A 13,505-nucleotide genomic window follows, 5' to 3' on the forward strand; every position below is an offset into this window, starting at 1 on the left:
ATGGTTTATTTTGTCTTTCGCACAGTGCAATCTTATGCAGCGTTGCTCCCATCTAAACTCATGAAACCAAACCAGGAAAATAGGCTCCAACAGGAGTAACTCCACATAGAACTGCTCTGTTGGTCATGAAGAATTCTGAAGTCCAAGGCTGCACAGCTTGTACACTGAACACCAGCCACAGAAGGGCATGCTGCCAGAGGTGCAACAGATTCTTTACCACCTGCTAAAACAAGGGGATGGTCCTGCACTTGGTGGATCAAAAGTTATACAAGCCTGCTTCAGCTGCATCCTTCAGATTCCGGAAATGCTACTGAGTCCCCCTCTGGCTTCTGAGATGTTCACTTACAAAGGAAGGGGGTACCGTAGCAAATATACATCCTTCAAAGTAAGACACTTGAACACTATCTGCTACTAAACTTGCCATTTGCCTGCTCGCAGTGGGCAACTCTAGGAACCTCTACTAGTCTTTATGATCTTTACCGCTAAGAATAGGGAGAATTCCTAGAGAGTCACCTGAAAGTGATGTCACTTCCTCCTAGAACTCTACCTCCCCAGGTACAATCTACTAACTTAATTTGCCATCTTGGCCACAACAGCTGAAAACCCACTGAATGGGTCTTTGTACTTACCCTCTCAAACTAGATAATTTTACTTTAGCAGTGAAAATACTTCTCATCTGTACTGTCAACTCAGTTTAATCTCTACTTCTAATCTTGCTGTGAAAGTCACATTTAGGAACAAGAACAGTCTTGTATTGGCTTCAGCAGCTGGCAGTGGCTCACCAAGGTCTAAACAGATGGTCTCTTCACCTTGTTCCTTTCATCTGGAAACACTATGAATTGAAGCCTTCAGCCTTTTGCAAATATTCTGTTGATGAGTTATGGGCACTCCTCAATTTTTCACCTAAACCAAGGGTTTCCAACTTTGTTGAGCTTGTGGGCATTTCTGAAATTTCGAGAACCAGCAGTGGACACCACCACAAAACGGCTGCCACAGGGCATAAGCCAGCTGCAAAATTTTGGGAGGTTTCAAGTGGAGCATCCTCCTACAACGGAGACAGCTGTTTCTGAACAAGGTCCTCCTTGCAGACTCAAAGTTGTGGTCCTAGGCTCTTCTGAAGCACCTCCTGCTCCAATGAGGCAGACTGGCCACTTTGGCAGAAGAAGCAAGTGGACACCTGGAAACACACGGCAGGTACCCACGCTAGAGATCACTGAGCAGAAAGCTAGACTCTGAATTATCAGACTTGATTTCAGTAATAAAGCATCTGTGAACCAAGTCAACCAGAAAGATATCCAATACAGAAAAGCTAAGATAGTTAAATACATTTTAAATAGTTTGTATCTCCCCCTCTACCATAACTTTCTTCATGGGGTACAGCGTGGGCAACATGAAGAATATGAAACAAAAAGGAGCGCTGGGATATTTGTCACAATAATAGGAACGGTATAGATTTCAGAAAACGGCTACCTCCCTCACAAAGGAGGTCAAGAAATCACAGGTCAATCCACTTAAGACTCCAGCAGTTACAGCTCTAGCCTTTTCCAGTGCTTTAATGAGATCCTTGGAAATGCAGAACTGGAACATAAAAAATGGATGCAGAGATAATGTAACAGACAAATAAACGTTTACAGAAGCAAGATGGCAGAAGGAACTGAACAGATTAACAGTGAAATCCTAACTCTGTTTAGGATTTCACTGTAAGTGACAGAGCTGAATGTTTTCAAACATTTACAAATAATGTATTTTTTTTCTTTTTACTTACGTCACTCCATGAACAGATATCACTATATAAACAACACTCACCTACAGCCTTTAGCCAAACATTGCAGAATTCCTGACAGGCTTTTGAGAAATGGCAGAGGTCCAAGGAACACAGCCTGAAGACCAGGCCTCTAGATCAGTTCATCTTTGGCCCTACAAAGAAACCTGCAACGCAGCATAGCTTGCAATGTTTTTAAAAGATGGGCTGCTCCAATAAAACATGCATTATTCATCCTACATATCCGTAACAACGACAGTATCTTGAGATGGAGTTGAGGATAAAGACTATTTTGTTTTAATTTATTGTTTGTAATTCCTGGAACAAACAATAAGTTTTAACACAAAATAATATATTAAAAATTGAAATTTAATTTTAATTAAGACTACAATTACTCAAGACTATTCAATCCTCTGTTGGATTAATCTGATTCCATCCCTCAGCCAACCCAAGAAGAGTGGTGCAATGGTTCCAGTACTGGACTAGGATCTGGGAGGCCCAGGTTAAAATCCACTCCTGCAATGGATGCTGGTTGGGTGACCCTGGGCCAGTCATAAACTCTCAGTGCAATCCTAAACAAAGTCACCCCAGTCTAAGCCCACTGAAATCAGTCGGCTTAGACTGGAGTAACTCCATTTAGGATTGCACTGTCTGAACCTAACCTACCTCACCGAGTTATTGTGAGGATAAAACAGAGGGGAGAACGTTGTAAGCCACTTTGAGTCTCCATAAAAGAAAGGAACAAAATTAAGTCTTATAGAACATATTTAGAAGTATCTCTGACAAGCACAACTAGCCAACAAGAGGCACACTGACACAATCTCAAGCTCTATAGAGAAAGCGGCTTACAGGCTATGGCATTAGAGATGCACAGACACATGGTGCCAGAGCACCAAGAAGCTGTCTACATCACAATTTTCATAAGTAGACAAAGAAAGGACCCACATATTCCTGCTTCCCCTCTGCCACTCACACCCTTGACCTGGACACTGAGAAAAATGCATTAAAAGACATTGGGAAACACTAAGAAATACAGATATTGCAGCAAATTTCTAATAGTGTTGGACTGCAGAAGCGTGTTGAAAAATATATCAAACATGAGCTCAACAACACACACCTTAAATCTTTAAAGGCAGACAAGTTGTATATGTTGCTCTGCACCACTATTCCCTACTTTACGGATGAGGTGAACTTTTGCTTTGGAAACTAGGTGCAATGGATACTTTCAGCCAGAGCTCACTCAGACTGACTGGCAGAGGCATAGTAGATAGGAAGGGGCCACTAATCTAATCAATTTATTTTGATTTAGTAGAAGAACTACACTTAAAGTGAGCTAGGCTGGGTTTATCATTCCTGGACTATAAGAACACAAGTTATGCCCAAGATCTATGGGTGCAATCTACCTTACAGTGAAGAAAGTAGGGTGTTCAGTTGTTTGAACAAAACTGTACCCTAAAGGTTCATTTGAAAGAAAAAGAATGAAATTAAACCACTTAATTGCAGAAAGGCATCTACACAGTTAAATTCCTTGTATTTGCATAGTGACCATGAAACCATGCGAAAGAGACAGACACAGCAGGAGTTAAAACACAGCCGACTAGTCAGACCAGAATTCCAGTTAGGAGAAAGAAGCGGCAGTCCTACTATTTTGGATTATTTTGCTGTGCTTTGCCTTTTCTTTATCTGATGTCAGTTGCAATGTTTTAGATTAAACTATGCATTTAAAAAAATGCAAAGGTGTGAGAGAAAAAGAAAAGAAGCCTTTCATATTGCTGTGGGAACTACAAGCTTTTAAAATTGGGATAATCACAGCAATGACTGCGGTCTAAGAACCAGAGTGTTTAATGATACAACTGTAATTACTAATTTGAGTTGTCTTAGAATGGAGTTAAATAGCAAAGAGTCCAGTAGCACCTTTAAGACGAACCAACTTTATTGTAGCATAAGCTTTCGAGAGCCACCACTCTCTCCGTCAGATGCATCTGATGAAGAGAGCTGTGGCTCTCGAAAGCTTATGCTACAATAAAGTTGGTTCGTCTTAAAGGTGCTACTGGACTCTTTGCTATTTTGCTCCTGCAGACTAACACGGCTAACTCCTCTGGATCTTAGAATGGAGTAACTCTGCACAGGATTGCACAGCCCATCTCAAAAATAGTGCTAAAGCCAAGCCAAAACTGTATGCTAAAAATGAGGCGTGAGGGTTTATCTGTGAGGTTTTGGGGAGGGAGTATGTCTTGATAGCCTTATGGGTTCTTCCTGCTTCGGGAGAGGACTGCTTGGACATATAGGAACATTAGATAGAGGAAGAAGTCATCTCCCCCAAGAACTTGCCAACATGTTCTGGAATATTTCTCAGCATCAGAACCAAAATGTCCCCCTTTTAATGCAGTCCAGTTTTCTTCTTGCACTTAACAGCTGACTGAGGAACTTGTTTCCTTTAAAAGCGCATCAGCTTTTCTGTCTGGTAGAGTAACAGTTCCCTTGTCTAATGTTTGCATTTATAGTTTATTTTTCATATTTGCCTATCAACATAAAATGGCAAGCAATCAAAGTGACAACTGATACAGATTAAAGGAAAATTCAAATAATGTTTATTCCCTTGCCTTACATACAGCTACATTCAACAAATATGTTTAGCACACTCATTTATTAGACACACGGTGGTATAATTCCAGGCTCTCACCCAGAGGCAACTAACATTTTGTCAAAGGGTCCCTGGAGTCTCTTTTTCTAGAGCTCACTCTTTGGCACCCTAACTATTTGATTCTTCTGGCCAAAGGTGGATTTAGGCCATCCAACTTTCTGACTATGGATAATTTTTCTTGCCTTGTTACAAGATCTAGACCAGTTATCCAGTCCAGCTCAAGCAGAGAAATTAAGGGAAAGGTTAGAATATGAGAAAGAAAAATCCAGAGTGTTCTGTGGCATGTGTAACTCAGCAGAAAAGCTCCAGGTTTTAATTGGAAATACTGGGTATAAAACCTGGGGATCTTCACATGTAGAAGATCCCCAAGTTTTATACCCAGCATCTACAATTAAAAATTACCTCAGGCACCATTGGAAAAGCCACTGTCAGCCAGGCAACATAGGGCATAAGTACTCTATTTTACTTTGGAAAACTACTGCTTCTCTCAGTGAGGAGAGAAATTACATTCTGAACTTAAAGGCTTGTCTGATAAACCTTCTGTACTTGAAGCAGCTTCCTCACCACTACACTTTCAACATCACACTAATGTCAACAGCTTTGTAGGCACACCCCGCCAAGAGCCAGAAGAAAGTTCGCTGCTGCAACAGGCCTGCATAAAGGAGCAGAAAGGATGGAGGAGGATCCGCTCTGCTGCATCACGCCACACACCCTCTTTTTCAATCCACTGATGTATTTGAGGAGGCATACTAAAACTGAGCAGGAACAACCCCACTGCTCCAGTAAGAGCTGCCTTCCACCAACCCAGAAGACTGAGCTCAGCATCCTGTCCTTACTGGTGGTCAACCAGGCACCTTCAGGAAACCACAATCAATTTATAAAGCAACATCCCTACCCCTCTCCCAGCATACGATACTCAGCGGTAGGCTGCCTCCAAACAGGAGGTTATACTTTTGATCACATAGTTAACCATTGAGTAATCTATCGTCCCCGACTTTAAAATTAATCGAAAGCTAGTTTTAGGAAGTTAGCCGTGTTGGTCTGTAGTCGAAGAGCAAGTTCTGGGACCAAGAGCACCTTAAAGACCAACTAGGTTTCCAAAGTATGAGCTTTCAAGAGGAATTTGACAAGTTAATTATGTATTATGAAGTTACTTACTTTTCCTCTATCCTGAACCCACCACCAATAAGTTTTATTGGATGGCCCTAATTTCCAGCATTTATGAACGAGGGAGACAAACATTCTTTCCTCCCACTTCAAAACAACCCAAAACAACTCTCAAAAGTACTTCCCTTCACCCCGGCATCCCATGGGTCATTCAGCTTCATGCAATTCTCCACCAACCCCCTTGCCTGCTTCCTCTTCCTAAGGACTACCAAGGGCTGGGAGAGAAACCCCCCACCAATGTTCTCTCCAACACACCACGCTAACCTATTTTATACTGTGGTTCCTGTGGACCCAGGATCTTAGCATTGTACACTAGGGCCCAAGAAAAGTTAAGGATGGAGTAAGCTTAAAAGACACGTCTCTGCTCCCGAGAAGCCTACAATCTCCCACAAACATTGATTAAAGAAAATAACCGACACTATACCCCCCCCCACGAAACCCCTTGCTCATTCCTGAACACTGATGTTCTAAAAAGTATTGACAGCGCAAAGAGTGCATGGGGGGATAGGGAGGTCAGACTGAAATTGCTATAAAGGAAGAAAACAATGCAAGTAAAGCATCGCCTCCCCCACTCACCTTGGTGCAAAGCGCGACTGCACGGGACGCCGACGCCTTCTGCTGGGGCTCCGAGGCTTTTGTTCAATCTCCCCTTCCTACCGGTTTCCTCTCTGGCGCTCAGTCTCCCCTCCTCCCCTGCCTCATCTCATATGGCTACATGCCCTCCCAGCCCTGCCATAGGACGGCCTTGCCCCCACGTGCCGCTTGCCTGAGCGATGCCTGACTTCGCCCATTGGCTCGCCTCCCGTGGGTAGAGCAGTGCGTGATTGGGAGGGTGGAGGGGCGGTCGCAAAGGCTAGTGGGAGCTGTAGTGTTTTCTTGATCTACCCGCTCTCACTTTCATTGTGAAAAATATTTTTAAGGGATTTGTTAAATGTAAACCCTTCTTTCCAACTAGGACAGTTTATATGTTGTTGTTGTTGTTTAAAAAAAAAGGGGGGGGGGAGGTTGCCCCTACAAAACATTAAAAAAGACGTACAAAAGTAGAGAGGAAAAAAGGTTGCCCTTCCAACGCATCAAAAAAGAGGTCCAAAAGTAGGAAGCGTGATAATAAAAGTGGAGAGAGATTCAGTGAAACCAAACTGACTCACACAACATGAGAAAAACTTGAGAAAAATGAATGTACAGAAAGAAAAAACTCATATTAAATGCAATATCTCACTATTAATACAATGTATCAATGTATCAACATGAAAAGAATACATCAAAGGATAAAAGCACAATAGCATCAGTAAACCTCAGAAAAAAGACCGCGAGTAGATGGCATGGAATAAAATGGAATGGAATGACTAAGAAAGAAATCACTATTTTCTCTTCTTGAAAATCAGGAGTATCTCTGAGAAGGTAGTTAAACTAGGGTCAGTGGCCAGCAGCCTGTTGAAGAAGGGTCCTGTCCCTTTCACAGAGGCTTAATGGGAAGGTTATTTACTACATGATGTTTCTTACTTTCATGCCATGAAAAACTTCAGTAGCCTATTTTCACATACTAAACCTCTATGAAAGGTACAGTACATTTTTTCTCCAGGTTGTTTGCAGTCCTATGACTTCCAAGATGGTTTTTCCCTTAATAGATTGGAGTCTGAAGCATCATTGCTCAGAAATTTCAACTCAGTTACTTCCTAGTAAAAGTGTTTGAATTTTTCTATAATTATTTTGTACAGAATGTTTTTTTTCTCATCCCTACACATTTAGGATTAATTGAGGTAATCCAAGGCAAGTTACAGCACAGTCATACTCTTCTATTGAAGTCAATGGACTTTAAAGTGTGTCACTCTGCTTGGGATTGCACTGTGAGGGTCAAACGAGATGTGATGGTGTCCACATGGCCATTATAGGGCTGCTGCCACCATTTTAAAGCAATTTAAAAACTCCACAAGGGCTCCCTTCAGAGCAGTGGGCTGAGGTGCTCTTCCCCCACCCTTCCTGTGCCTTATAAAGTGCCAAAATGGCCTTGCGTGCATGTACGTACACACACACCATGACTGTTTTGGCACTTTAAAAAGCACTTTAAAAGCATGGGAAGGGGGAACAAGAGCACCACACTGTGCCCCCACCCTGTGGGGCATTTTTAAATTACTTTTAAATCGTGGCAATACTTCATGGCAGCTGCAAGGATGCCATCATGTCTAATTTGGCCCTGAATGCTGGCTGAATTGCCTTAACAGTGAGAACATGACATTTTCTCTCCTGCCCCACCACTTGCTCCCTTGTTCAAACATCTTTTTACAAAAGAGATTAAAATATGGGGGGATGCGTTTCATGGGGATGTGTTTCATGGAGGAGGGGACTGTGAACAAAAACATGCCCCTTCCCATCTTGTCTCAGCATTGTACATCTCCACAGTCTCACCAGACTGCTCAGCTCTGCTAAAACCTACATTTGAGAACAGTGAGTGGGAGAGATTTCAAAAGAGAAAGAAGGTGTCAGGGAGCCCTGGAGACAGGGAGTGTAGCAAAGAAGGGAGTTGGGATTGCAAAGTCACAGCATCTGGGTGGCCTGACAGCTCAACTGAGTTGCACCCTGTTGCTCATGCTTTGGGCAAGATTGGGGAGTACATGCAGATGCACACGAGGGACGCCTGCAGAGGGCATGGTCAGGATGCCAGTGACCTTCCACAAGAGCCTGGTGGAGAGTTAGGCAAGACAGAGGAGAGGAGCAGGAGTTGTCTGGCAGAAGAAAGGGTGTTTCCTCACCATCCTTTTCATCTCTTTGCCCAAATCATGACGTCAGATTTGCAAAATCACCCAACTGTGCTCTAAACCCAGAAAAGCTTATGCTGGACTCCGGTTTTGTTAATGATTAAATCTTCTGTTTAATTTTGCTGCAACAAACATGGGCTACCACCCAGGAATCAAACCTTTAATAGGTTTAGCGTTGCTTACAAAACTCAGCAGCAAAGCTGAGAGAGGATCACTTGGAGGCAGAAGTAAGGATTGGGAGTTGAGGATTTCCAAAGGCAGGCAATCACGCAATCACACCACTTTATTTCAGAGTAACAATTTCCAAAGGTAACCATCTCCAGCTGATCAGGTACACAATCCCTCATTAAAAAAGAAGGCAAGCTATAGCAACAGGTAGAAATATTAGGTAGCAACAATTCCTTTATGAAATCTGAGGCAAGATCTGATGATAGCTGCTAGATTATATTTAGTGTAAGCATACAGCAAAATGAGGTAGTAGATTGACAGCTAATCTATATGTGTTGCTAGCAATGGCATGAGTTTAGTGAGGTAATGAGGCCCACAGTCCTATCCGGACCATGGCTGGTGAAGACTTGTCATGAGCCTGCCAATTAAAGAAAGACAAAACACAGGGAAACTATACTCACGGAACTTCTGGTCTGGGTTGAATACGGTTCTGGAGTGTACCATTTCAGACTGCAGGTGAACTATACAGTGCCTCAGCAGGATTTGAGTCCAGTGGCACCTTAGAGACCAACAAGATCTTGAGGGTATAATCTTTCAAGAGCCAAAGCTCCCTTCTACAGATACTTGCTATTCTGCCAACAAGGCTACCTACCTAAAACTATACAGTGTTTGAATGCTTGCCCACAGTATACAAAAAGCTCCTGGAAAGTAAAAGCAAATTAGTGTTTTGATACATAAGGAGCTTTTACATACAGGAGAATTTAAAATGGTGATTCTGCATCTTGAACCACCTCAGAATATCTCCCTCTTTTTGTTGCATGCATACAATCAGGTATGGGGTCTGACTGAAATTTATTTTATTTATTTATTTTAAAACATTTGTATGCTGCTTTTCTACCCAAATAAAGTCCACAAGGCAGCAAAATGGCAGGGCAAAAAAAATTCCTTTGTGATTGGTAAGTTTAAACTTGGCTCTCTGCCACTATGTGTTATTTTAATTTTATTTATTTTTATTCTGCTTCACTTATATTTCACCTTTCTCCCCAACAAGAACTCAAAGCACGCCAGTCTCTGCTCTCCTCCATTTTATCTTCACAACAACCTGGTGAGGTTGGTTGATTAGGATGAGACCATAGGACTGACTCAAGGTCACCCACAGCAAGCTTCCATGGCAGAGTGGGGATTTGAACCTGAGTCTCCCAGATCCTAGTCTAAAACACTCTAATCACTACACCACAGTGGCACATCTAAGATCTCTGGCCTAAGTGAGTATTATCATCCCAAACAAAGATGCAACCAACTGTTTTCAAACACAAAACACCCATAAGTTATGAGAGAAAAGTGGGTGTGCAAAAAGCATGAAAAGTGAAATAAGCCTGTCTGACCTCAGTGGGATTTATTTCATTATTACCTCTCAGGGCCAAACCAGAACATGTGCTTGAAGTTCCTTGTTTACTTACAGCTTCCAAGTTTAGCTCTCACATGAGAGAAAATGAAGGTGGTAGACTGCCTGGCTTCCTGTGTCCCCAGACCAACAGGGGTCCTGGGAATTTTGTACCTCATTCCTTCCTGTTCAGCACCCCTGCTAATGTTGCATGGGTCGTGGGGTGGCATGTGCAGGGAGTAGCTGCCCTGGGCCCCACACTGGTAGGGGCCCATGCTGGAGAGTCCTCAACCATCTCTAAATGCTTAGTTGCTGTGCCCCAGCCAGCAGCATCTCTGCCATCATGGTGGGTGGCACTCAATGACTTCACTTCAGCAGTTAGCTGTAGAGTGTCCTACAGCCTGACTGCACAGCCACCACACTCAATTATTAGGGCAGAGTGGGAGGCAAAAAGAGCCCTGGAAAGGGCCCCAGTCCACCCATAACCTTGTTCCCTGGGCAAATGAAGGAGGGAGGAAGGGAAGATGAATTGACCTCTGTAGGGATGGGGCTGCTGCTACTCTTCCTTCTAATTTGCCGTAGTGTCTGCTCCTCCCACCCACTCATTCACTATGATGCTTGTTCACAGTGGTGGCTGCTTGCACTCACCACACCTGAGCTTGTGTCACTCAGTGCAGTGACTGCTTCTTTCTTGGGGCTAAGCTGGCCCAGAATCACGAAGGCTGCCCCATGCATGTGTAGCGGCACTTTAAATGGGATGCAAGACACGTCACATTGTGGAAATAAGTGCTCCTGTTCTGACAACCAGATTATATATTGATTTATGTTCAGAAGCAAATGTCTGTTGTAGAAAAAGGGCTTTTAAAAAAACTGTTCCTGATAGGGTTGCTAATTCCAGGTTGGGAAATTCCTGGAGATTAGGGAGTGGAGTCTGGGGAGGATGGGCTTTGGGGAGAAGAGGGTCCTCAGCCAGATGCAATGCCATACAATCCATTCTCCTAAGTAGCCATTTTCTCTAGGGGAAGTTATCTCAGAGTCTCTCTACACAATACTTCTTACATGAGGACGCTCAGGTGAAAGGAGACACAATGTTAGCCTGGAGGCGTAGTTTAAAAGCCAAAGGCTCTTTCAATTTCCCCTCTCCATAGGAGAGTAGTTTGAGAAGACAAAGCCTGATGGCTCCTCAAAGGATTTGTTAATTTCGTCTAATTAATAAACCCTCTGAGGAGCATCTCTGCTGGTTGTCTTTTTAAACTACCCTCCTGTAGAGAGTGGAAATTGACAGAACCTTCCGTTCTGTCTTTTTAAACTACACATCCTGGCTAACATTGCATCTCCCTTCACTTGAGTGTCCTCATGTAAGAAGTATTGTGTAGAGAGACTCTCTATAGTCTGGAGATCAGCTGTAATTCTGGGAGAACTCTGGGCTTCATCTGGAGACTGACAACCCTACTTCCTGATCTTAAGTAGCACCAATATAAACTCTATATTTCCTAATTGTCCAGTTCTGAAAAACAGCCCTTGCACCGTTAATTCTGATAGTAAATCCACCCTGTTAAGGCTTCAAAATGGAGTATAATTTGCAGGTACTCAGTTTAAACGAACATGGGTCTTTGACATCCTGGAGATATAGATAGGCATCAGGGCAGTGACTAAATTGCCCACATTGTGGTCTTGCAGCAGCTATCTGGCATGCAATTGCCACCCACTCTCCTGTCCTTTACAGGTTCTCAAAGATGTCGTGCTTCTCTCCTCATCCACACCTTTCCAGACAGAATTGCGACAATCTCTTCAGCCTTACACACTTTCCTCAAATCTTGATTGGAGAAATGCAGTCCTTCCCCTCCCCCTTTCTGGATTCTGATCTGCTCCCTTTTCATAGGTGCCCAAAACATTATGGAGGTTTTGTTTTCCCTTGGCCAAATGCATCCTGTCTGGGTCAGCTAAAGCTTCTTAAGAGCAGGGCACAGAGACGTAACCTGGGTTCTAGGGAAAAACACAGCACTGGGGGCACCCGCTTGTACTCCCATCCAAATGTAGATAACATATTTAAGTACAAGAAATATTGGCATATGATATAGTTTAACAAATTTAACATCAATATGTGGGCTAATAATCACAAACCATTCATGAGACAGGCAAACAGATTTCCTATAAGCAGGGACCCACAACAAAATTACAATGTTTTGTTTTCAAGTTGTCCAAGGATGGATGCGAAAGTAAAAACCGTCACACCTCTGCAGTTGTCTTTCACCATTGTTTTGCTTAATGTCACCAAGGGGTGGCTGGGTTCTAAATTGTTATTTGTAAGCAAGAGCTGCTTAACCCTCTCCCCAGCAGCCATTTTTCTAATCAAAATCCATCCCCCAAGTTCCATGCCTCTTATAGCAGGGGTGACGGTGCATGTCCACTAGTTAGGCAAGCCATGGGCGAGTCCATGCCACAGTTACCTCAAGGCTAGACTACTGCATCATGCTGTATGTGGAACTATCCCTTTAAGACCATTCAGTTGAGAATGCAGCAGCTTATTTATATTAGAGGCTAAGGGTAACATACATAATACAACTGTGTTACAAACCTTGCAACAGTGACAGGTTGTTTATTCAGGATATTGCTTATTACCTATAAAGTCCCTTTATGGTCTGAGATGTACATACTATGCACATACTCGGAGGACCACCCATATCTCCCAATATGTCCCTATGCCCCCGCATGTCACCCCTCAGCTGAACAAGGCTGTATGTAGAATAGCTGCTGCTGTGTGGATTATAATTGTTATCACTTTCTATTGGAATTTGGAAAAATATGAAATATTTTGTATGACAATGTTCTTATAAATATTTGTATAGCACCTTGCGCCTTATAATCTATTTGGAATATACCTTTTGGAATACATCTCTACATTGTATAAAACTTTCTTATTGCTGTTTCCCTCTGCTATTTTGCTTTTCTACTTTGGAGCAGCAGCAGGAGGAGAAAAAAATCTTAGGTGTTGCATGTGCTGTGACATCATTTACAGGGAAAACTCAGAAGTTATGTTGGGTAGCTCCAGGGCTTTTTTTCTGGGAAAAGAGGTGGTGGAACTCAGTGGTGGAACTCAGGACCACACAATGACGTCACTTTAGGTTAGCTGGAACAAGGGGGGAGGTTTTTAAAGTTTAAATCACTCTTGATGAAAATGGTCACATGGCTGGTGGCCCCGCCCCCTGATCTCCAGACAGAGGGGAGTTTAGATTGCCCTCTGCACCGCTGTAGCATGGAGGGCAATCTAAATTCCCCTCTGTCTGGAGATCAGGGGGCGGGGCCACCAGCCATGTGACCATTTTCAAGAGGTGCTGGAACTCTATTCTACCACGGTCCCGCTGGGTAGCCCTGGGTAGCTCTAGGAATCACTGAAAATGTTATGGTAAAACCATAGCATTTCTGGAGATTCCTAGAACTACCCATCTTCACTTCCAGATTTTCCTGGAAGTGATGTCATGGTGCACGTAACATTGTGCGCCCCCATGTCCCTGCCCCCAAGCTCCCACCAATTACTTTGCAACTCTAAATGGTAGGGAGTTGCCAATGGCAGGGGGTTGTCAACTTCCCAGTGGCAACTAGAGAGCTCCCAGAATTACAACT

The 13,505-nt window shown here is 43.2% G+C and overlaps 1 protein-coding gene across 2 annotated transcripts in view; it reads right to left on the reverse strand.

The window, feature by feature from the left end:
* The window catches only part of ACLY (ATP citrate lyase), a 56,037-nt gene extending 49,780 nt beyond the window's left edge, over positions 1-6,257 (reverse strand). For both annotated transcript variants that reach the window (XM_054992819.1, XM_054992818.1), the window contains exon 1: positions 6,150-6,257. The gene's annotated coding sequence lies outside the window, so the exon portion shown is untranslated. The remainder of the gene's footprint in view (positions 1-6,149) is intronic.
* Between the last annotated feature and the right edge of the window lie 7,248 nt (positions 6,258-13,505).

Source organism: Eublepharis macularius, chromosome 12 (genome assembly GCF_028583425.1).
Source record: "Eublepharis macularius isolate TG4126 chromosome 12, MPM_Emac_v1.0, whole genome shotgun sequence".
Lineage (NCBI taxonomy): Eukaryota > Metazoa > Chordata > Lepidosauria > Squamata > Eublepharidae > Eublepharis > Eublepharis macularius.